The following is a 24,625-nucleotide window of genomic DNA, read 5'->3' on the forward strand; positions in this document are numbered from 1 at the left end:
AAATCAAATGATGATGCACAGAAAGTTTTAGTCTCCATCCCTGATCCTACACACACATGCACACACACAAAATTCTGAAACCCGAATATTGCCAAATTCCCAAATGAGTCTTAATCTTCAGGAAAAACTACAGATAAAAATGATCATATTTAGGAAGGAAGTGAAAAAAAAAAAGCTTGAGTTGAAGTGGCAGCAGAATAAAATGATTATCAGCTTTTAAAAGACAGTAGTGTAAAGAATACCTCTTGCTTTAATTTTTCTTCTTATATATTATGTTATAGACCTGCTTAGGAGAAAAACGAAGAACATGCTGTCATTTCCTTTAAAAACACAAATCAGACAAATTGTTACACAGCAGGAGGATACTTTTCTAATTTTGACAGCTGTTCAGTGTATTCATTTTACTAGCCTTTCTCAGATGCAATACCTGTGTGGTTTTTATTTTTCCAGACTTTCTACTGACACATTTTTACATATTGGGTATTTTCGTTAATTTATGACAAGTATAAATTAGAATTTTTTTACTTCAAATAAAATGCCACATATTAAAACAGTGATTTTAAACTGAAGTCTGTAGAATTTTTCACATACAGACTTGGAGACCATATTCAAACTACTTCATAGCAAATGAGGCCCTCAGTTATCTCTTTCTGCCTTAGCTTTCTAGCCTTCTTTCTCGGCCCCTGGGACACCCAGCGCTGTCTACCAGCCAGCTAAGTTCGTTCTCCTGCTCAGTATCTGTGTATTCCTCTTCCTCTACTAAATGTCTTCTGTTGTTAAATTACTGTTTCCTACAGAAATTTAACTTGATCCATCATTATTGCTATCTGGACAAAACTTTGCTCTCATCACTCAGTGGTGATATAGGTTGACATTTCTTATTAAAGCTCCAACCCCTGGTCCTAGGCTTGATGTAAGTTATGTGCTGTTGTGAAAAGTGTCCAGTACCTGTACAAAGTAGGACTTTGAAGTTCCTAGACTATGGGGCAGGGCGGGGGGGGGGCACTTATAGACTGGACAGGTATCAAGTATATTGCTGCAGTTTGATCCTTAACAATTTATAAATGATTGTTGGCTCCTTGGCCACACAAATAAGCCTAATTCTTCAAAGTAAGCCATTCTTTCTGCCTGAACCCCTCATGTCCTACTGTTCTACTTGAACTCTTCTCTTCCAGGTACTAAGGATGCAATTCTAGAGTATTCATAGTCCCCTACAAGCCCCTTATGGATCTGAGAACTCAGGTAAGAATGTTCTTTCTGAGAATAAATTAACTAAGCTAATTGAATACTTGAGATGGAAAGACCAGCTGGGTGGATGTAGGTAGATAAGGAATCCTAGGTAGGCAAAGAAGTCGATTTCAACAGTGCCAGAAAGTCTCCTGACAGAACACCTTACTCAGAACATTTAATTAGATTTGCTACCACCCTATATTGAACTTTAGGGGTCCCACTGACTCTTTAAAAAATCATGTTCCAAGGAGATCTTAGAACCTCATTCTTCCTGTCTTTCTTGACTACCATCTGCTTCCGTCCCAGAAGAAATATGTGAAAGGATGTGCAAATGAAAATTAGAGTTCCAGAATAATCCATTTATCTTTTGAGCATCTGCTGTTTGCCAGGAGCCAGATATAAACAGGAGAATAAGACATGAGTCTGGTCTTTATGGATAACCACCACCACTGAAATGGTGCCATTTCCCCAGGAGATTCTTTCTGTTTCTAGGGAAGGGCCTAAGGCTCTCATCAGAGGATTAGACAGAATGCTTTATTTTCAACAGAAAATAAAGGGTAGAAGTTTGTAGAAATTTCTGGATAAAGTATTAACAAAGATTTTCTAGAAAATTTATGTCTCATGAATGGGTAGAAAAACTGGCAATGAATTCAGAGCTGTAAGTGTAAAGAAATTCACATACTAAAAAATCCAATTATATTTATAAAAAGATGGGTTTTAATCCACCTGGTGCCCTAGCTTTAGGTAGAAGTTCAGCACTTTAATCTATCGAGTGTTATCTGTAGATGAAGACAACACACTGAGGCAGTTTGTGTAGGTTAGTAAAAACTAGCCAAACAAGGAAGTGTTTTTGAGAAACAAAACACATTTTAATAATTCTAATTTCTTTGTCATAGCCATAATTTGTCTCTAATGTATCCAGTTTGGATGCCAAATGTCAGAAAGCAGAGAGCTGAGGTATTCTGGAAAAGTCAGTAATTGAGGCTCTAAGGTGGCTTCAGTATGATGACTAACCAAGAAGACTGACTTTCCAGAAAGACAAAGTCTCAAAGGAGACATGATCCAAGCTAATGAAATCATGATGTATGTGAATAAGGCAGATAAGAACTTGCTTATCAAATCCTAGAAACATTTTAAAACTTTGAAAAAGTAATTTTAGGGTAGGTGGAAGGTCATAGGAATTATATTTTATTGTTGACCTTAAGGTCTATGCTATAGGATTGCCTACTCTGAAACCACTTTAAAATAAATATCTTTTGCTATCATAGTAATTAGCCCCTTTGGATTAGTTTCAAAATTGTTTTGCCTTTTTAAAAAAATTTAGTTATAAGGCAAATGGGTTTTAGCAGTTTTTCAGATATAAATAGGAAATTTTTTCAGAGTGATATAGACTTATCAAATTAATACTCTAAGTATTGGGTGGTAGATTCATAGTGGATTATTAAAGAAACAGGTAATATTGAATGTGTATCTCTTAGTCAGAAATTGTCATGGAGGGCAATTATATATTTTTCTTAAAATGTATTTTGGTATTTCTGTCAGAAACCAAATACCAGGTCAACAATGATTTTAGTAAGGCGTCTCTTAAGTTATCCTGAACTATTAGAGCCGCTGTGCCTTTTTCTCTCCATGTTAGACAGGGGTTTTTTCTCCTTTCAGTGCTCAGAAGGGTACTTGGCTAAAGCTTTTCTGAATTTCAAGAGAATAAAACCTCCTACTAAAATATCTGCATTGTGTTTAGTACTGTGCAGAATGGTCAGGTAGACACACTCTGGGCCTTTAGTATTAACAGGGTAGTTTCACTTTATTGGTTTTATAAATTATAAAGGCCATGGAGCTGTTTGCTAGATTTTACCATAGGCTGAAGCTAGTGAGGCCTCAGTCCATGAAAACATGACAAACTTTTATAATTCATTCTGCTTTGTTGGAAAGATTCATGTCTCATGCACACTTTATGACTTATTCACATCTCCTTTAGAAATATTCAGTATTTAGTACTTAATTCTTACTATTTTAGATGATGTGCTCATGATGAGAATAATAATGGTAATGAAATAATGATATTATCATCACATAATATAAGCACCACATGCCTTTGAATTTTAAAATTTTCAGCTTAGAACCACTTTAATAGATCTCTTAAGAGTGGAATGTGATTTCCATGGTACAGTGTTAAGGTGTGATAATGGTAAACCATCTCTCCCAAAACAAATAACTCACTTCCCCTTATATTTTGGGTGCTTTGTCTTTATTCATGAGGTATATTGAACCATTAATATGACATCTGATTATCTCTATTTTTCTAATTCATTAGTTCTCAGACTAACTTTTGGACTCAAAAGCTTTTTTTTATTGCTTAAAAAAATTTTTTTTATAGTCTTAGAATCAATTTTTCTTACAACTTTTAAAGGAACTGAGAGGAAAGAAGATCAGCAAATAATATGCAGTTACTAGCAGTTGCTTGACTGTTTTTGAATTTTTAATGAAGTCTTAAAAGTACCTGTTGCCTTAATTGATTTAGCAGAAGTTTTAAAACCAGATTCCCATTTACTATTGGCCTAAAATCAGTTCCATGTTCTATTTTTTGCATTAGGGTAAACAGGCTTGTTTGCATTTCTATCTGTGTATTTAAAATTTTAAGGACATATATCTGAGTGTTTATCTGGGTTCTCTGCCCCCCTCCCACCCTGACTGTTATGATGTCACTAAAATTTTATTAGTTATGACACTTTTCATTTCCTGGCTTCCTTCTCTTCCTTCCTTTTTAAATCTAGAAGAAAATTTATCCTGAATAAAATATTTTTTAGTCAATATTGCAAACAGTTGTAAACCTCAAGTCTTTGTTGATGATGTACTTGAAAATAGAATTTATTTTCTCCTCCGATATTAGAAAAGCAAAATGGTTAGAAAATAGCAATAACATTTTGATGAATGGTGGTGAAGTGCAGCTGACACAGAGCAGTTGGTGACATGCAGTCGTTCTAAATAAAGGTTAAACAATTGTGCCGAAAAGAGTCATTTTGGTTTAGTCCTTTTAATTTGGAATTTTTTTGGAGTCTGAGTTCCAGGACAGACTGTCTGTGACACTTCAACATATTTAACATATTCTCAAGAACTATCAGAATTCAAGCTAAAGAACCCAAACCACTTGACTTCATATTGTATTACATTTTGGTTGTTGAGAAACAGTAAAATTGGCTTTTAAAAGAGCAGAGCAGGCTGGTCTGTGAAAAGGCTATGAAGAAATATCAGCCTTTGATTGAAGTTGAGAAGTACTATATGAGTATAAGCCTTAAGCTTATTATTGAAGAATGGCTTCTAAGACTGAGGAATAGGAGGCATCCTCTTTTAATCCTCTGTAACCCAGCCGCATGCATCAAACTGAGCACTCTTAATACCTGATAAATGAAAAAAGAGTAGGAGATCTGATTTTCTGTGTACAAATACACAAGTGACACCCATTACCTGTTGTCTCTATTCTTTCAACCCTTGTCTCAGGGAAGAAGGATCCTGGCATTTTTCACCTGGAGATAGAGGTGGCTGGCAGAAGATGCAACATTGGTAACTTCCTGGACTGTGGCTTGTGTTCAAAGCACACTGCCAGATTTCAGCGATGGGGGAGCTGGAGGATTAGGGTCAGATTTCAGGGCCTCACCTGTCCAACATGGCCATAACATTAACTCCAGCAGTTCTATCATGTATCAGACCATTTATTTAACACTCTTTTCTTCCTGGCCACCAGACCATGGCCTGCTTTTCACTGGCCCTTCTTCAGATGTGTTTCAATAAAAGTGTGGGGTTTATTTTTCATTGGCTTGTTTCTACCTAAAACTGAGTCCTAGGAATAGGGATCTGCTTATTTTTTTGATGCAATTGCTTTATTTTAGTAAAGTATATGGAGTTTTGTGATTCTTAGGAATTGTTTTTTTGTTTTGTTTTGTTTTGTTTCTTTTTCCGTTATGGTTTCACTAGTAGTACAAAGTTATCTGTATTTTAAATCAAATATACTTAGTCTTGGAATTGAAACATATTTAGTGACAGTTAGCTTTTCCTTTTCTAAAGGAGAAAATTGCAAACAGAACTTTACAAAATTTCTTATGCAGCCAGATACAAACATTGATGATTTATGAAACATGATGCCTCTGGCCTTATAGTAGTGATAGTTACTACTTTGGTTTTAAAACTCCCAGGTCTGGCCTCTAGTTCTTAGGGGAGCATCCTTTATTTGAATAGAGTCCCTGGAATTGTGCTTTGATCAGAAGGTGTATAAGAGCTCTGAAACTGGAATCTGGGCTTTACCATACCTGCTCTGAGAATTTGCTTAAATTACTCAGTTTCTCTAATCCTTGCTTTCCACATCTGCATAATGATAAGTAGCTCACAGGGTTGTTGTGAGACTTTAACGAGCTCACATTTGGGAAATGTAGTACAGTGCTTGGGAAAGGAAAGATTCTTTTTCCCTTTTCTCCAGTTTATAACTGGTCTTTTAAGAGCATTAGGGTAGAGGTATGGCTATAACATTATCATTATACTACTACTAACATAACTATTTAGATATAAAAATTTTCTGCCTCTTCTTTTGTAAATTTCCGTTCACATTCTTTACCCATTTCCCTATTGTTTGCTCAGCTTTGGTTTGATTTGTAAAAGCCTCTAGTTATTAAGGATATAAACCTTATGTTAGTCATGTTGTAAATATTTTTTCAGGCTTGCCTTTTAAAAGCGTATGTGGTATTTTTACCATATAGAAGTTTCAAGTTTTGTTTTCTTGTTGTCAGATCTATTGTTTTTCTTTAAATCCAAGAACCCTCAATTGTATGACATACATTGATTTCAGAGATGTCAAAATTTGAAAAAGTCTTAGATTCAATAAAATAGAATATCAATCTTTTATAGTTTCTTCCATCAGTGTCTTGTATGTGTGTGTACAAATGTTTGTATGTATGTAAATTGGGCTCATTTTCAGTATTCAAAAGAAAGATATTATTGCAAACGTGACTGGGTATGGGAATGTTCTCTCCAGCCAAGAAAACTCAAGGAAGAGTGTAGTTGTATAGAGCCTATAATCCTGGGCATGTACTTCAGGCATTGCTATGGGATGCTTTAGTTTTGGCTTGTCCATTGTTGCTAGAATCGCATACTGCCCTGACTGATGCTCTTATCCAGCTGTCACTGCTACTCAGACATGCCTGATATCTCTCCCTGTGATAGCAACAATTCAGAATTTTCCCCGAGGACAGCGTTAGTGTTTCTTGCCAGCATATGTCACACTTTTCCTTCCAGACCTTGACTATGGGAGAAAGGTGGGTGGGTAGGTAAGTGGAAATGTCGAATCCTATAAAGCAGACTGCAAAGTAGAAAGTTAAAATGCCACATAAAGTCTCTCAGGGTAGAGTGCTATAACTACCCCTTCACCACTGTGAAAAAAATCTACCCCCCTCCCGTCTTCGAAAATGAGTCAAGATTGGTCTAAGGCCAAGAAGCTATTGTCCTCCTAAAGTATTCCAAGAATATAGAATATGATGCAATATTGTGTTTTGGGGAGTTAGGATACCAGAAGTATACAAATGGTTCAAAAAGGATTTTAAATTCATTATATATTTAAAAAAGAAAGCCACTGTAATAATTAAGAGCCACTTGATCTGGTGTAGGGCATACTAATCACTAGCAAATTAGCAGTTGATGACATCACAGTAACCCAAGTCTGCAGTACAGACTGGGTGGTGGGAACTGGGATGGACACTCAGTAACACGCTTGCATCTCCGTGGTGATTTATGAACTGCAACAGTTCTTGGTCATTTCTGTGTTTTGGTGGGTAATGGTAGCTTTAAAGCCAGTGAATCTAAAGCCTTAAAATAATAATTAGTTGTTCTGAAGCTGATTATTAGACTTACTGAGGTCCTCTGCATAAGATAGGCCCTTATACAAATTTATGAAAACTGAATAATTAATAGAGAATTATTTAAATTTTCCTTCTGTGATATTTCATTTAAACAAATGTTGTAGCATGGTTTTAGCCCTTGTCAAATTCTGAAATATAATAAAAATAAAAAAGTGAAGGCAGTTGTGGGACAGTAGTTATTTTTAAATCTTGGCAGACAAGTGGGACCTGCCCACTTGTCTATTGAGCACACCTCTGTAATTTCTCAGAAATTAAATAGCATGACCCTTTGATTGAATCCAAAGCTAGACATTTAAATAGGTAACTTCAAAGTAATTGAATTGAAATCCAAGGATCTATTCTCGGATGTTTTAGAGATTTTTATACCCTTTTCACCCCAGCTGTAAAATATATATTAATGTCAAAGTTTCAGTTTCAAAGTCTGCTGTTACACTTCTCTAAACTATTTTCTTATAATTTGTACTGTTCAAATCCTTTTTGGAATAGGATTTGAACTTTAGTGGGAAGGGAAGATAGTTTGGAAGAATCAAGAAGTACGTTACAGTGGTGTTGGGCCTTAAAATCTAACGCCACCTTAAGTGACATTACAAGCGGTGCCATTATGGGCCCACAAGGGCGTATTAACGTGGCAGCCTAAGACGGCACCGGGAGGAAGTAGGGTGGGAGTGTCTGCGGGAACCTTGCCTTAGCCCTTATTGGCCAGATACGCACTTCCGCACTCATGAACACTGCGTGATTGCAATAGCTAGGCATTGAGACAGGATGCATGCTCTCATAACCTTTAAGCTGATTGGAGGTTGTAAAAACCTCCCTTCCCCATTTGCCTTTAAAAGCAAGTTATTCTGTGATAATAAACGGAACTGCTCAACAGACACCCCCCCACCCCCCCCACCCCCCGTGTCTGAGTGTCCTTTAAACTGGGCTGGTTGGGGCCAGCGGTGTGCTCACCTCTCTTCACGGCTCTCTTCCCCCGTCTCCTTCCAAAGGGGACAGGAGGGAAAGAGGAATCCGGGCCATTTGCTCGCCCACCAAAAGGAACGAGGCTAGGGCTGTTCCGGTCGGCCGGCGGTGGACCAGACACAGTGGGATCTAAAAACCAAAACAAAAAGAGTTTAAAGGGACAAATCTGATCTATTTCAGAGGAGCAAGAGTAGAAAGGTGATACATTATTGAAAATGTCTTCATGCACACCAAATGTTCTATTCTAGACTTTGGGGATTAGCTGTTCTTTATCTCTGCTAAGGACAAAATAAAAGGAAATGGTTTTGAGACTGAAACATGACAAGCTTAAGTTTAGAGAAGGAATCGATTAAAATTCCTGTTTGTTAAACTAAGAACCTCAACCATCTAAATAAGACTAAATACAGTCTGCCATCCGTATCTGTGGGTTCCGTATCCTTGGATTCAACCAAATGTGGATCAAAAATATTTTGTAAAAATTGTGTCTGTACTGAACATGTATAGATTTTTTTTTCCTCATCATTTTCAAAACAAAACAGTATAACAATTATTTACACAGATTTACATTGTATTAGGTATTCTAAGTAGTTTCAAGATGATTTAAAGTATACAGGAGGATTGCATACGTTTTATGCAAATACTATGCCATTTTATATAAGGGACTTGAGCATCCTTAGATTTTGATATACAAGGGAGGTCCTGCAACCAATCCCTCAGATACTGAGGAACAACTATGTACCAATAATTCTATCCCATTAGTCTGATTAGGTTGCAGAATCTTGAATATTCCTTAGATAGCATTTAAACTGATGTGGGATTGGTTAGGTATGTCTCAGGTTGTTTCCAATCTTAAGATTCAGTGATTTGCTTCATTTCAGAAGGCTCTGTAGTTATTATGTGTTTGTTTCCCTCTCTGCTTCCCTCCCCTTCTTTCCTTTCGCATTTTGTGTAATATTGAAGAGTATTTTACATTTAGGTGTCATTTCACAACTTTTTCTTATGAAGTGTCCCTTTTTACTGTGGTTCACATTGTATATTCAGATAACATAATTGGAACATTTTTATTGAGCAAAAAATGTCCACTTTTGTGTTTAATTAAAGCATCCTTTTTTTCCCATTATTTATTTTATTCAGAAGTCTCTGAACACTGAAGCTATGTTATGTACAACACAGATCTTTTCTCGTCTTACTCAGAACAATCTTTTCCAAAGAAGTAAGTCTTTGCCCAAAGTGAGACACTCCTGCTGTGTTGAAAGGTGATATAGACTTTTAGTGTGTACTGAAGCTAACAGCTGGCAGTCAGTCAGCAGTTTAAGTAGTGTATGTTAGCCATTTTCTGTCAGTTTTGGGGGGCAAATTTAAATTCCATCTAAATTTTGGAGGAGAAAGGTTTAGAAGGTTATTTATGGCATCCACCTATCCAGAATAAAAGAATGGATAATTCTTAGAAATTATTTACCCGAATATCTTTTCTAAAATAATCTGTTACTATTTTCATTCTTCTTGGTATTATCCTCTCCTTCTTCCATCCCTTTAAAATTTTGACAACAACAACTGATATTTATCGAGCACCTGCCGTGTGCCCCATACTAGGAACTGGGGATATAGCGGTGAACAAGACAGACCAATTGGGTCCCTTGCCTTCATAGAGATTATATTCCCTTCACCATTTCATCTTCACTTGACAGGGAACAAACCAGGATTAGTGCCTGAGATGTAGCACACAGTAAAAACTTTGACTGAATTTTAATTTATCATTAAGTAATATAAGAAAAACACTAAATATATACTAGTTTTACACATTCAAGATTTATATAAAGATATTAACTATACTATTTAGAATTTGGGGAACATCAGTCTTTTGTCAACATTTGCATTCAAAAGTTTGTGAAGGATTTAGATAGATTATTTATCCTAATATGTAGGTAATATCTAAGGTGGTTTTTTAAAAAAATCAGTGTGCACAGTTTCCTTCCATAGGAACAGTTACCTTTGGCATGGAATCTTTTCTTCTCACTGTTACCAGATACCTCCCTTTCTGCTCTCAATAAAGCTAAGGCAAGGAGAGTCTTTCTGATGCCCAGGCTAAGGCAAGGGTGTTCTAGGTTCTAATGAGCATGTAGGCATCCCTCCCCTATAAAAGCCATGTTATGAATATTGCTTATACTGTGTAAACAATATACTGGCTAGAGTCAGCTGTATAAATTTTTTTACTTAATTAAAGATACTATGTGCTAACCTGGCAATTTAATCATTATTTGGAAAATTTTGTTTTCAATTCAAAATAGCTGGCCTTTGGATTATTACCTATTCTTGCACTGGGTTTATACAAGCCATTCTCTATGAAGAGAACAAACACATTTCTATTTGTGGGATGTCTGTAGTGTTAGAATTGGACCTTGTCCTAGTGGAATTATGATCTTAGTTAATGTAGAACACATTACTGTGAGGAAATGAACTTGCATCATGGATTGACAATTTGGCCTATATTTCACATTAAAACTTGGTCACTAACCAGGCTCTGGTCTTATCCTTCGCTGCCAGAAAAAGGTGTAATCTCCCATATCAAAATTGTAGACGGCTGTTAGTTTTCTTTGTATATCAGACATTTGCTGGGTTTTTAGCTACCTGGTATCTGAATCCCTGTTTTTCGTTGGGGTGAATTCTTTGCTCTATGGGCCTTTCTGGAAGGCAGGACTCCTCCTCAGAAGGATCTTCTTTTTTCTTTAGAAACTAGGTCTTAGGCATGTGACTTAGGCTAAGCCAATCAGAATTACTCACATAGAACTTCGAATCTTGAGCGCACGATCAAACACGCAGAGACAGTTTATTCTTGTTAGCAGTAGTGGTGTTGAGAGTCCAGCAACATCACTGTTTAGTCACAGCAATGGCGATGAGGAAGTTGTGTTAACCAGACTCTTCTGTGGCTCGTTCTCCTGTTTCCCAACCTCCTGTGATTCTGGCTCATTTCCAAGTCAGGCTTCCAGCTTTTCCTTTTAAGTCTTAGAGTTCTCAATATCCTTTAAATAGACTTTCTTTCCCCTTTTAAGTCTGCCAAAGTTGGTTTCTGTTGCTTGTAACCAAGAATCCTGAGTGATACACTGTGTGAAAACTAAGATAACTGTGGCAGATTATATTTTCCAAAAGTGGTCCCACCAATATATATCCTATTTTATATGTTCTTCTTATAGTGTGGTTTCACACCCCTCCATTGAGAGGTGGAAGTCTGTGTTTCCTCTCCTTAAATATGGATGGATCAATAGAATGTGGTAGAATTGATAATGATAATGTAAGTTCCAAAGCTAGGCCATAAGAAATGACACAGTTTCCTTCTGGCCCTCTTTCTTTCTTGTGACATGTGCCTTGGGAGCCTTGAGTCTGGGTACCTGGAATCCACCATGTTAGAGAGATCACAGGGAAAGACTACATAGAGTTAGAGGGGAATGCCATAGGAACCCCAGCCGTTCCAGCCCACAGCTATTTGAGTTTTCCTAGTTTAGGCCACAAGACAGACATGTGAGTGAACAAGTTGTCAGATGATTTTCAGCCCCCAGCCTTTGGACTGCCCCAGCTGACACTGAGTAGAGTAGAAATATATTGACTTCTTTGAGTCCTTGTCCAGATTGCAAATTCATGAACAGAACAAACATTGCTATTGTTTTACACTACTTTAGGCTTATTATATAGCATTATATATCCAGAACAATTGCTATTATAAATACATACTGGAGCACCTAAAGTGTAATCTCTTTATGTATAGAATCATGAAGCATAGAATCGTGCCTTCAGATTTTTAAAAAACAGAATTATTAATATGGAATGGACTTATTGATCTAGTTTCCTGTTTTTTGCATTTTACAATTTAAGAGGAGAGCTTTAGTGTTGGAAATACAAAATATTAAGGCTATCTTCAATATTGAGATGTTAAAAATACTAATTTTCTGGTTATTTATCACAGCATTACAGATGATTCCATTATGGCCATGACAAGATTTTACTGGGCATTCTCCTGTGCAAATATGTCTCTAAATGCAAATTCATTGCCTCTATCGAGACCCTAACACACCTTTCAAGAAGCAAGATGAAAATGCTTCTTTACTTTTGTGTTGGATGTCCCACCTAACAGGGGAATTTAGAGGGAGTTTTAGAAAATAAATAAAAATAGCTAAAAGTTACTGAGGATTTACTATGTGCCAGGCACTATGCTAAGTGTCTGCAGGTCTTCTCATTTAATCATCATAGCAATCTTATGAAGTTGATTTTATTACTCTCTCTTTTTTATAGGTGAAGAAACACATTTAAGTTAAGTAAAACTTGCCCAGGTCACATAACTAGTAACTGGGATTTGAATCCAGGACTATATGTGACTCTAGAGTCTGTGTGTGTGTGGCCAGCTTGCTGTATAGCCAGAATGGCTATGGGGAATACTTTAGCATTTAGCACCTGCCTTCCTCTTACTTGTGCTGGATTACCTTAAAGCTCCTGATATTCAGTGCTACATCCACAAACTCTTTCCTTTCAGAGTCAGGCAGGGATATACTTTTTATACCTTCTCCTATTTGCTATAAGTCCTAGTCTTGATATGTTTTAAGAAGCACTTGCTCTACATAAACTTTATGGGGATTTTGATGGCCTCAGTAGCATCTTATTTTCTTCAACTCTTCGGATCAAATCTACTTTTTGTAGGAAGTGTACAAGTTGTACATAAATTATTTAGAATAATTTATCCTTTGTGTCAACACCAGTTGTTCAGTGTTTAAAAGAGAAGATTCCTGCCTCTAATACTTCAAATTTGAGTGACTTGTGACAGTAATTTAAGGTTTTGAGGGCTTCTGAGTGAAGATCTGGGAGACCACTCTGGTTTTGTGTGTCTTTTGTTTGTGTGCACTCTCCCTACCATACTTGATAGCTTGGAATGATGGCAAACTGTGCTGCCCTAGAGTTGAAGGAGAAAAAGGAAAATTACATTGATGTTTGTTGAGATTCTGATTACTCTAGTGTTTCATATATACATCATGTCTCACTTCATCAGCATAGATGATTTATGGGAAACATTTAGTAAACGAGATGTTAGAAGAAATTCATCTCTGTGCTCCTCACCAAGGCCCAAGTGTCCTCTCTGAAATTGCTTCTGTACATTTCTACAGACATTATGCTATTACTATATGCTGGCACCACTGAATTTTATATTTAAAGGAATTGATTTTTACTAGTGAACAATGGGCCCCTGGAAACTCAGCAATCCCATTTATTCTGTATTGAATTATCCAAAGTCCTTTTAATGCAGAGATTCTATGTGGGCACAACTATGATGGTTGAAGTACTATATGGGGGAAGGGGTCCCATTTTCTCTAATGACACAGAAGGGAATGAAAAAAGTCTTCATGTTATTTTTGAATCTTGCACACAGCTGCCTGAGCCTAGCATGTGACAAAAAGCCTTTGTTATTTTTATGTTCTTTGGGAATGACTTCTATACTTAGGCAACCAATCAGAGACTTGAGAACCCCCAACTACAGAGGAAACGGATGGTTTTACTAATTAGCCACAGAGAAATGGACATTGCCACATTCTAGAGAGTCTGGGTTTGCCGGAATCCAGTCAAGAATAAAGCTTCACATTTTCTTTTAAAGTCTAATATTTATACTGATGTTTCACTGCAGAGACCTAGATTTAATTTAAATATTCCTCCAAGAGCTGAACAAGAAGTTCAGAGTTGGGACCTGTGTTAATCAGCTTGGACTGCTATAACAAAATACCATAGATTGGGTGGCTTAAACAACAGATGTTTATTTCTCACAGTTCTGGAGGTTGGAAAATCTAAGATCAAAGGGCTGGCCAATTCAGTCCCTCATGAGGACCTTCTTCCTGGCTTGCAGATGGCTGCCTTCTGGCTGTGTCCTCATGTGGCAGAGAGAGAGGGTGCACGAGAACAAGCTCTCTGCTGTCTTTTTTCATAAGAGCACAAATTCTGTCATAAAGCCCCCACCCTCATGATCCCATCTAAACCTAATTACCTTCCAAAGGCCCCTTCTCCAAATACCATCACATTGGGTATTAGGGTTTCATCATATAAATTTTTCTGGGGAGAGGCCACAAACATTCAGTCCATAATGGGACCCCTTTCAAATTGGCTGGAAGAACCTACAGTTGTACTATTGGAGACGTAGAAGAGCCTATGAGACACTTCACTCTTAAGTGTGCAGCCACTTTTAAAAAATGATATCAGGTCCAGGACATGGAAAGCACTGGTAGTCCTTTCCATCATAATGTGGAACATCTTTGGCACATACAGTTTAATGGGATTCGTGCACAGTGCTAACAGAACACATCAGGACACATTTAATTTATTTATGCTGGGTTGAAGAATGCCACTGTGGTTAGCTTCTCCCTAGGAACCTCCACTAAGCCCCCAGCATTTGTTAAACTCAGAACCTGAATTGTTAGCAACTGAGCAACTAGTTCCACTTTGCTCAAGGATAGTGAAGATACCCTGTGTGCAAGGGGAAGTATTTGCCTTTTATGCTTTGAAATGTAGCAAAGAAAGAGAAGGCAAACAGAAACAACATTTTCATATTAAGAGAGTTTGAAAGGTTATATCCTTCCACAGGGATAAACTAATGAACCTTCCCATATATATGACCCCTACTGTGTGCTTCTGAGAAAGAAATGCAACCTCTTCTTCATTCTCTCCATATTCAAGGTTGCCAAGCCTTTGGGGGAAGTATTTTATGCAGCATTTAATTTGCTTCCAGTTGTATTACTCAAATTCTGAAGCTGAGCAGTACCGTCCAGGAATGAATGAATCGTCCCTAGAGACTGTAAATTAGAGGACTAAGGCCTTTTATTCCTAGATCATAATTAAGGGGAACAGATATCTCAAGTGGATGGGAATATCATATTCAAAAAGGCAAACTCTCCCCAAGGCCCCCGTCCCCAGTTCTTGTCATTAAGGATGCTCATTATGTTTCCTTTTGCCTATTAGCTCCATGTAAGGTATGAGGGAAAGCAAAGAGGACAAGGGAAGAGAGAAAATTTTTGCCCCCAAGGATGTTATAAATTAGTTGGAGAAAAAGTTTAGTAACAATGTAGGTGGCATATGATTAAAAGGCAGAATGAATTGGCAGACAGTAAATTCCTCTAGGACATTAGTCAATCAAATCAGAATTCCTTGGAATGCTTGTTAAGACAGATTCCTAGTTTTCACCCCTAGAGTTTCTGATTCTGTAGGTCTAAGGTGGGCCTCGATAATTTGGATTTCTAATAGTTTCCCAAATGGTGCTGATGCTGCTGATCCAGAGACCACAATTTGGGAACTGCTGCTGCAGAAGATCAGAGAATAGAGAGGTGATAGCAAAGGTCTGATAGCTGTGCATCGAGATGGTGCTTCCTGTTGTCACCCACCTGCTACAGTTACCACACTTCTCTTTTCTGGCCCCCATTTTAAGAGGACAGCTTATAGCACTCTTTAAAATATTCACTTTTGATGTAATAGGCAAAGAGCATGCTCTTTCCTATTATTACATAATTCTCCACAAGGGGAGGAAATTTATATCATCTTCTTGGCAGTAGGAGAAGAACAATATTCTTGTTTTTGCTTTGATCATTATTATTTTATCTTTTACCATAATCCTACTTTCAGCATTCACCCCTACATTCCCTGATGTACATTAAGAATTTTTTCTGTAGCCAAAATGCAATTAAGCATGAGTTTTCAGTTTACAACCAATTAAGGTAAAATTACGGAAATGGAGAGGAGAAAAATTCAGAATTGATGTAGGGTGAAGAGTTCAGAAAACAAGCTTCTTGGGAAGGAGTTATTTTGTACTTTTTGAGAAGAGCACTTGCTGGTTGAGTATATATATTTCTGGAGAATAAATGCAATAACATTTTTCCATCCTGTGGATGGGGCTTTGTCATCATGTTTTACTGCAGTGATGTGGGAGGTTTCATTGCTATTAAGTTAGTAGCAATCCAAACTATTTTATTCCCAAATATGTGTTTCTACTACTTTATACTACTGGAAAAATAGCATTCTGTAGCTAAAAACAAAACAGAACAACACAAAACAAAACAAAAAAGAAAACAAAGGCAGGGAATTGTTACTTAAATTCATGTTATTTAAAGTTTCTATCAAATACCAGTATAAGCAGAATAAAAACTCTTCCTAAACTATATCTGTTCTTTGCCGAAACCAGTTCCTAACCTTCCAGTAATTTAATATTGATCTAATCGAGGTGACTTTGGGCATTTTGAGCAGGGAAAAGTTATCATCATCTCCTATTCACCGCTTTCAACTCAGATTTTGCAGTTTTATCCCTTTCTTCATTCTCTCCCAATGATACTCATTCAACCCCCTTCTGGATACAGTAGCTATTAGGATTTTGGAACATAGTGAAACTCTGTTTATTTCATAAGACAGTAGATTTTTGTTTTACTTTATGGTAGTTTTAAAAATGCTTGGTTGCATGTGATTCTTGATATAGAGAGCAACTTGTTGTTTCTCCCACTTTTCCAGCAGTATTTAAAAAATACAACTCTCTAAGGTAATGTTCTATCTTGATGAAGAATATCAATGCATACATGTAATTAGGCACTAAGGAGTACTGTACTATTATGGTGCAAAGATTTTAACGACAGACATTGGACAATAATCCTTTTTGATGTGAAGATACATGTTACATGATGTCTGTTACTTTTGTTCTATTTTTATTTCTAAGAAGATTGAGGACCTGGTTCCAAGAGAGGGCACCATTTTTAAAAATGTTTTCTTCCTTTTTTTTTCATGATGGGGAAATGACTGAATTATACTATCAATTTCTGGAAACTTGAGTTATTTTATTAAGAAAAATTCAGTTTTTTCTTAATTCAGTATAGGAACAAAGGGTTAGGAGAGAGGATAGTGTGAGGAAGTGTGTTGAGCCTAATTTGCACATAATACTGTGCTTGGCCAGTATCTCTTCAGAATGATTTTAAGATAGCCCTTTCTTTCTTAAGGTGGTAGGATCCTCCGCTGTGACTCATTCATCTTCAATTTTTATTCTCTTAACACTAGGCATTTAGTGATTTCAGAATCTGCTTTTGCTTTCAGCTATTTTCCCTAGTATTTTTTTTATATTTATTCCTCCTACTCAGAATTCTTAATAGGGTTTTTATGCCATGGTGCATATCCAGTGACCTCACTCTCTTGTAATTTGTGTCTTACCTCCCAAGATGCTCCTCCAACCAGTCAAGTAATAGATATGTATTCTGTATCATTAATCTTTGAATAGAGGGAAGGAGAAAAATCATCTGCCTCATATACATGGTTGAATACCACTTAAAAACTTGATCTTAATCTTAATTCCCCAAGATCCATGAATAATTCTTTCATTACTGGTTGATGTAATCTGTTTCTTTGACAATTATTTATTAGAGCAGACATCATCCTAGAGGACTAGAAGTATCTGATTTCTGGGCTTCTAGAACCCTTCTGGGCTACCATATCTGGCAAAAATCACTGAGTTGAAGTTTGGCTGAATGAAAGAACAAACAAAGTAACATGTAAAGCTTTGAGGAAAAGTTTGTGTATTTTCGTCATGGGTCAAGATAGTTATTAAATTATAATATTAAAAAAAGCAGAAATTTTGTCTTTATTTTAATTTGATTTATTTTTGATTAGGTGTTATAATCACATTGTGTATAATTAAAAAGGTATAAAAATATTGTATTAGTTTCCTAGCATTGCCATCCTAATTAGGCCGATCCTAATCCACTATGACCTCATCTCCACTTACTTACATCTGCAAAGACCCAGTTTCCAAGTAAGGCCACATTCACAGGTATGGGGCTTAGGAACTTTTAAACCTGTCTCTTTTTGGTAACACTCTTCTATCACTACAGATATAGAAGTGTATAAATGAAAAGTTTTTCTTTCACTGCTATCCCCAAGTCACTGATGTTATTTTAGTTTATTTTAAATAACTGCAACTAGTCTAAAAATGATGTAAGTGGTAGAAAAAGTCTCATTGGTCTCAACTGTTTCATTCATCAAAACTTTCTGGTTTTTAGTCTTCACGTGTATCCTGTGTCCTCTGCTGGGTTCAGGGATGGGGGGAAAAGGTGAAATGTTCAAGTAGAAACTAAATATAGTGAATTTATATTAATCATTGAGTGAAATATATTCTACATGCACATCACTTTCTCATTAAATGTCAGACATTTTGTGGGTAGCACTTAATCACTCATTTGCTGGCAAAAAGTAGATTGTTGCTAGTTTTAAATTCTGGTAACATTAAATCTTATAGCATTTGGTTGTGAGATTTTTTTACTTAAATGTCTGTTATTAAATGGTTTGGAATGAATTTGTTGCTATGAATGTATTATATTGTGAAAATGGTACTGTTAAAACTGTTAAGGACACTGCTATATTGAATTAGAAGAAATTTATGAAGGAAAGTTTTTTCCATGGTACTTAACAAAATATGTGTTAATATCCAATCATGCCTTCTAAATATGAAATATATATATATATATATAAACTATATATAGTGCCACATAGTAGCATATTAAGTGATCCAAGAAGTCCTGCAGTCAACAACCAATATGTGTTTAACTGTTTAGTCTACAGTTTCCCATAAACTCACCTTTTAAAAACAATTACATTCTGCATTACTCTTGTTCCCCAGAATTTACTTTGAGCAATAAAGGTCTACAAGCTGTAGGTAGAGTTAGAACATTGAGTCAGAAGCCAGACAGTAAATTAGGACAGAAAAATAGAACTTTTATGCTGTTTACCTCCAGAAGGAGGTCCTTTTTGTTGCCACAGGATGTGGCACAGGATGTAAGGTGAGGGGGACAGAAATTAGGGAAAAGAACCTGTGTTTTGGAGCCAGGGTTTTGGGGTTAGGCAGATCTGATGTGAATCCTAGCACTGCCACTTACCAGTTATATGACCTTAGACAAGTTGCTACATTTCTTCATCTAAATACGGGGAAGACACAGTTCTTATCTCTAAAGAATTTACCATCTAATTGGAGAATAAGATTGGAAGACCTATGGTTATGTAAAAAGAATCTGATTATTACTTTAAGAGATATATAAAATGGTTGGGGGTTTTAATGGAGGGAGAAGCCAGCCAGTAGTGTACAATCAAGAAAGGCTTTGTGGGGGAGCTGGCATTTAGTTATGTAGGTCTACATGGGTTAATGAGTGAGACTTTGACATGTGGAGACCTTATAGTGGGGAGCACATTCCAGGTAGAGCAAGAAGCATGAGCAATGGTATGGAGATGGGAAAGGAAAGACATTTAGGGAATAGTAAGTATTCTTACTTCTCCAGAGACAGTAGAGATTAAGCAGCTGTTTAAACATTATGGCCTGTGTACTTTAAGGGACTCAGTGGTACTGATAGTTTTAGCAGTGCTGATGGTGGCTTCTGAGTAAACTAATGCATTTAATAGTTGCTGTGACACCATTACCAAGTAAACAACCTTGTATAAAACCTTGAATAAAATTTAGCTTTTGTTGGTTGTTGACTGTACTAAGGTTCTAGTACAAATATTTCAATCTGGCACAGAGCCACCATTCAATGGACTAGGGCCATTTCCATAAATATTTCAGGATTTCTAAATCATCTTCCCAAAATAGTTTTGAGGGAAAGCTTAATAGATGAATAAGATTTTAACACCATTAAAAAAAGTAAAATGTTTCTTTACTTATAAACTTCTCAGAAAGTTTACTGTGATAATGTGCACTGTGAGTCCCATAGAGGGAGATTTAGTGAGGGACAATTCCCAAGTTTATTGGACCTCAGAACCCTTTGTTCTCTCAACTCATATTAGGGTCTCTCCAAAAATGTTCACTTCCTGTGATTGAGGTCAGTGTTCTTATTAATTGTGGAACTTTTTCAAAAGACAAATGCTATACTTCTCATTTTTCTTACTCTATCCCCATCTAGCATATCAGACTCTTGATGGGATAGGGGTGGGACAAGTACTCAGAAGGGTAGGAATAATACAGGCTCCCTGGTGATTCTGAGGATCTCCTCTTCACTCCTCTAACTTCTCACTCCCTATCTTCACCCCTTCACTAACCTGACCTAAGGGATTAGAAATCATTCTGTCAGTTGCATGAACAGTTAAGGCTCACTCTCCTAATTCCTAATTGCCAAATTTTCGCAAGAAAAACCTTTTAAAAAATCTGTGAAGAAAAGTATAAATACAATTATGTAAGCAAAGGCAAAGTAGGTTATAGATCACCTCTAGAATAACAGAAGACCATTGAAATACAGTGCAACATGCCTGGATTATTATTATGCAAAGGGGATATGTTTAGAATTGGCAAGTGTATTTCTAAGCCTAATTTACTTTAAAATGAATATTTTAAACCCACTTTAATATGTCTTCAAAGCAAACAATGCAATTTGTAGAAAACTTTTTGCTCTAGATTGGGGTTTTATGAAATGTAAATAAAACATAAATAATTTGGATCTGCTCTGCAACTGAGTGATACTACTTCTCATTGCATGTTTCTGTTTCTCAAATTCTTAGCATTTTTTAAGAGACCAGAGAGAAGATAAAATTCAGATATTTACTACTTGTTATCATCTCTGGGGGTTAGGGAGGTTATAATTAATCATCAGATTCCTGGAATTCATTGATAATGGAAAGTAGAAATCATTATCCTTTTGGTTGTATAACTGTATTTCTTTTTTAAAATCTTAGTGTTTGTTATTTTGACAAAGTTCCCCATGTTAATTTTTTCTTAATAGTTTTCAGGTAGACTGATATTTACACACACACACACACACACATGATTGACATTAGAATACTATATTGTACAATAATTGCATGTTAAATGATGTATGTAGTAGACCAAAGAAGGCTGTCTGCAGTAATTCTCAGAAGCAAGATGTCTTCACTTCAAGTACCTCAAAATGTATTGAACTTGTTTTCCTCTCATCATCAAAATGCATATACTTGCTGTTGGAAATGATAACATCTCTGTCTATTTTGTGATGGACAAATATTTTCTCTATACTGAAGGCAGAGAACCAATGTAGGGAAATGCCTAAAGGAATGTGTTTTAGTTGCCAAAATTTATACCTCCTTAGATGTTTCTAAAAGCATCATAAATAGCATATTGTGGATGTCTTCCCTCCAGCTGAGTGTTTGAAATAGCTCACTCAGCATTTTTGTTAAATAATATGTATGGGACATGAACCAAATAGCATTTCCTGTTCAGTCTCATCTGTCATTTTTCTGATTCCACAAACCAGCCTTCAGATGTCAAAATAAGAAGGTGAAAGCAAATGAAATTGTTTTTGCATGAAAGCTCTCTAAATCAAACAGACCAAGATTATCCCTTTACCTTCATGCCCCAGTAGATTGGTTAGTGGTCCCAAAGTAAAGGCTTGACCTTATGAGTTTTCAAATCATCTTCATGTAGTTTAAAACAAACAATTATGCTGTACTGGGAGGACATTTTAGCTGAGTTATGTAACTGCTTTTGTAAATTTTGCCAGAGTAAAATTATGATGGGCCCTGGATAATCAATGTAACAAATACTTCTAGGATCTTTACAAACACTACATACACTGAAACTCTGTTGCTATTATAATATCTCTAGCATTGCATTCTTGCAGTTTAAATTTAGATTTAGACCATTGGTTTCTATTTCTGTTGCATCTACTTATTGTATGTGAATCTGGCTCCAATTTGTGTAGGAAACATGTAAAAATGCACTGTGAAACACCATAGTGCTTTGTAAGTGTTGGTTATTATATCGGTTTTGTGGGGCTTGACTTATCTGTTCTGCACTCATTTTAGGTTTTCGAATGCGCAAGTTTTATTACATTCTATTAAGGGAAAATGGCTCATGTAGTCTTTTGAAGTGCCTCTTATATACCCCAAATCTTGGGAATTAATATACTCAAATAATTTTAGAAAAAAAGGACCCATAAATATTACCAAATTGAGTTGCTTCATTTTTCAGATCAGAAGCAGAGGCCTGGAAAGGTGAGGTGCCTTGTACAAGATCACAAAGCCATTTAGAGGCAGAGCTGAAATGGGAACTCTCTGATCCCCAGATCCACAGCTTACGATTCATTCTTCAGTTCAATAGATGTGGAATCTTAACTTAGCAACAACATCAACAAACACAAAGTATGTTTATTTTGCCCATTTTGTTAGTATACTGTTTTTTTTTTCCCATAAAAAATATACTCAGTAACAAATGTGCCTTCAGCATTTTCCCGTAATCAGGCATCATGATTGGCTCTGATGTGTGAATCTGTTGATATTGACACTCTAGATTCTTGTGATATTTTACTATACTTCATACGGGCATATTAACTTATTATCTGTTTTTACTCCTTTTTGCTAAGTTACATCCCTTCCACTTTTTTTTCTGTGCCTTTTATTAAACCGTTCCTTGAGGAAGAAAAAGAACTTTTCCTAGTTTGTATTATATGTTACAGCCATATTACTGTTTAAGAACAAGGGTTAGATGTAACTTGGGACTTCACTGTGGTACAGCCTGACTCTGAATTTTGTCTTCACATTGGTGAGCTGGTGGGAAAAGCTTTTGACTTGCTATTGGAAGATGTGGCTGACTTCCTGCAGAGTCACTTTTCACCCACTGTTTTAATCTGGGTCATTACTGACCCCTCTGTTCACATATGTATTATGGAAATAATACTTGCCCATTCTGTTTTAGAATGTGATGCTCATAGCAATTGGGAGAAATTTATAAAGGAATACTTTGTTTTGTTTGGAGCCCTTGATTCTTTGAGTATGTTCTTTCTGTAGGGATATCATGGGTGTCACCCCCAAACTCCTAATATCTTTTAGTGAAGAAGAAGATAATTAAAATGTAATACAAATTGGAAAATGCAGTCTAAAGTGGTCTAATATTGTTAGCAGGTACTTGTCCCCCCAAAAGTTTTTTAGTTGGTACCCCAAGATTAAGAAACTACTCCCCTCTGCTATTTGCTGTTCTTTCTTATCTTTCAAAAGATAAGAACCCTTATCTTCCCTAACAACCTATTTCATGTGCTGCCTTCTCTTTAAGCTTCTCTGATTCCTCTTTTTCTTCTGATAATAGGTTGGATAGCATGTTTATTTACTTTTTTTACTTAGTCTAGAACTAGAATGAAAGCAAGGGACTGTTCTCATGAAGCATGTAGGAGAAGGCCTTGCACATTGTAGTTGTTCAGTAAATGTTGTTAAATTGATTTTTTTGGGAAAATGCATTTTTCAGCATTGTTTCTCAATTCCTTCCTTGTAATTTTTGATTTATTAGAGTCTAAATAATAGTGTGGGAAAATTTTTAAAATTTCAGATACCTTTTACTATATATTCTTTTATTTACTGGAATTTGAGAGGTTGAAAAAAAGTGGCATCTTAGAGAATTATAAGTTATTTTATAAACCAATTCTGCTGCACATCTTTCTTGAAAAGCTTACTTTTAAAAAATATTTTTTTCCATTTATATTTTTCTTTTGTCTCTAAGTGATCATTTTTAAGTATTCAAAGGACTGAGTTTTGGGTGAATAATTCTTCAAAAATTACATTAATTTATTTTTTTAAAGGAAGTTTATTTCTATTTACTTACAGCATACCAGTTTTTAGGATAAAAATGTGTTGTCTTTGAGACTGATGACATCATCAAGATGGTAACCAGAGCCTTTCTACGACCCTTTTAAAAAGTAAATACAAAAGCCATTGTGAGTGGTGATGCCTCACATTTTGTTTTCCACTACTAGAGTGTTTTAAAATGATAAAAATCATTCTTTAAAATATTATGGTCAAAAAGAAAAGATATTTATTGGCTTGGGAGGCTTTTGCTTCCAATAGTTATGATGGAAATTTTGACATAATTGTAACTCAAGTTGATGTTAATGGGAATCACTTCATTATGATCTTGCGTAGCCTAATAAGGTCATTTGAAAATTTTAGGTACGAGATGGTTCTGTGACCAAGTAGAAATAGTACTTTATTTTTTGTGTTTTAATCTTTGGGTGATTCCACTAAGTGTAAATTTAGTGTGCACCCTTCCTTTGACTGTTAACACTTTTATAGCTGTAATGATTACTAGTCTAGTCACAGTGAACGGCTGACATTTCTGTTATTACTGACTTTTATAAAGATTCATTACCAAATGATGAATGCTTCTGAAGTCTCTGACGAGGTGGTCCTCCTTTGCTTTTCTTAGTCTTCTGCCATGACCCCTCCCTATACCTCTATAGTGTAGTTGGTTCATATTACCTCGTCCTTATCCTTAATTCTAATATAAAGGAATGTGGAGTAGGGCAGAGAGACCAAGACAGCTCACTGTTAGCACCGTCTCTGAGAGCTAATGAACTTTAAGGCTTTGAGCAAATGACATCTCTCTATAGTTCATTTTCCTGATTTGTGATATATGCATTGGATTGAGTGATCTCAAAGATACCTCTGACTCTAGGATTCTGTAATTCATCAAAATTCATCTGTCATTGTGGCACTGTAATAATTAGAATGACAGCTGGATACAGGAAAATGGCAGAGTTAAAAGC

At 36.1% G+C, this 24,625-nt stretch overlaps 1 protein-coding gene across 6 annotated transcripts in view; it reads left to right on the top strand.

Moving 5' to 3' along the window:
- The window catches only part of PPM1L (protein phosphatase, Mg2+/Mn2+ dependent 1L), a 287,755-nt gene that overhangs the window by 114,956 nt on the left and 148,174 nt on the right, over positions 1-24,625 (top strand). Inside the window, exon 2 of one of the 6 annotated variants that reach the window (XM_063085948.1) lies at positions 1,176-1,242. The exons of the other annotated variants lie outside the window; for them this stretch is intronic. The gene's annotated coding sequence lies outside the window, so the exon portion shown is untranslated. The remainder of the gene's footprint in view (positions 1-1,175; positions 1,243-24,625) is intronic. 6 annotated transcript variants of the gene reach the window in all.

Source organism: Cynocephalus volans, chromosome 1 (assembly GCF_027409185.1).
Source record: "Cynocephalus volans isolate mCynVol1 chromosome 1, mCynVol1.pri, whole genome shotgun sequence".
In the NCBI taxonomy this organism is placed as follows: Eukaryota; Metazoa; Chordata; class Mammalia; order Dermoptera; family Cynocephalidae; genus Cynocephalus; species Cynocephalus volans.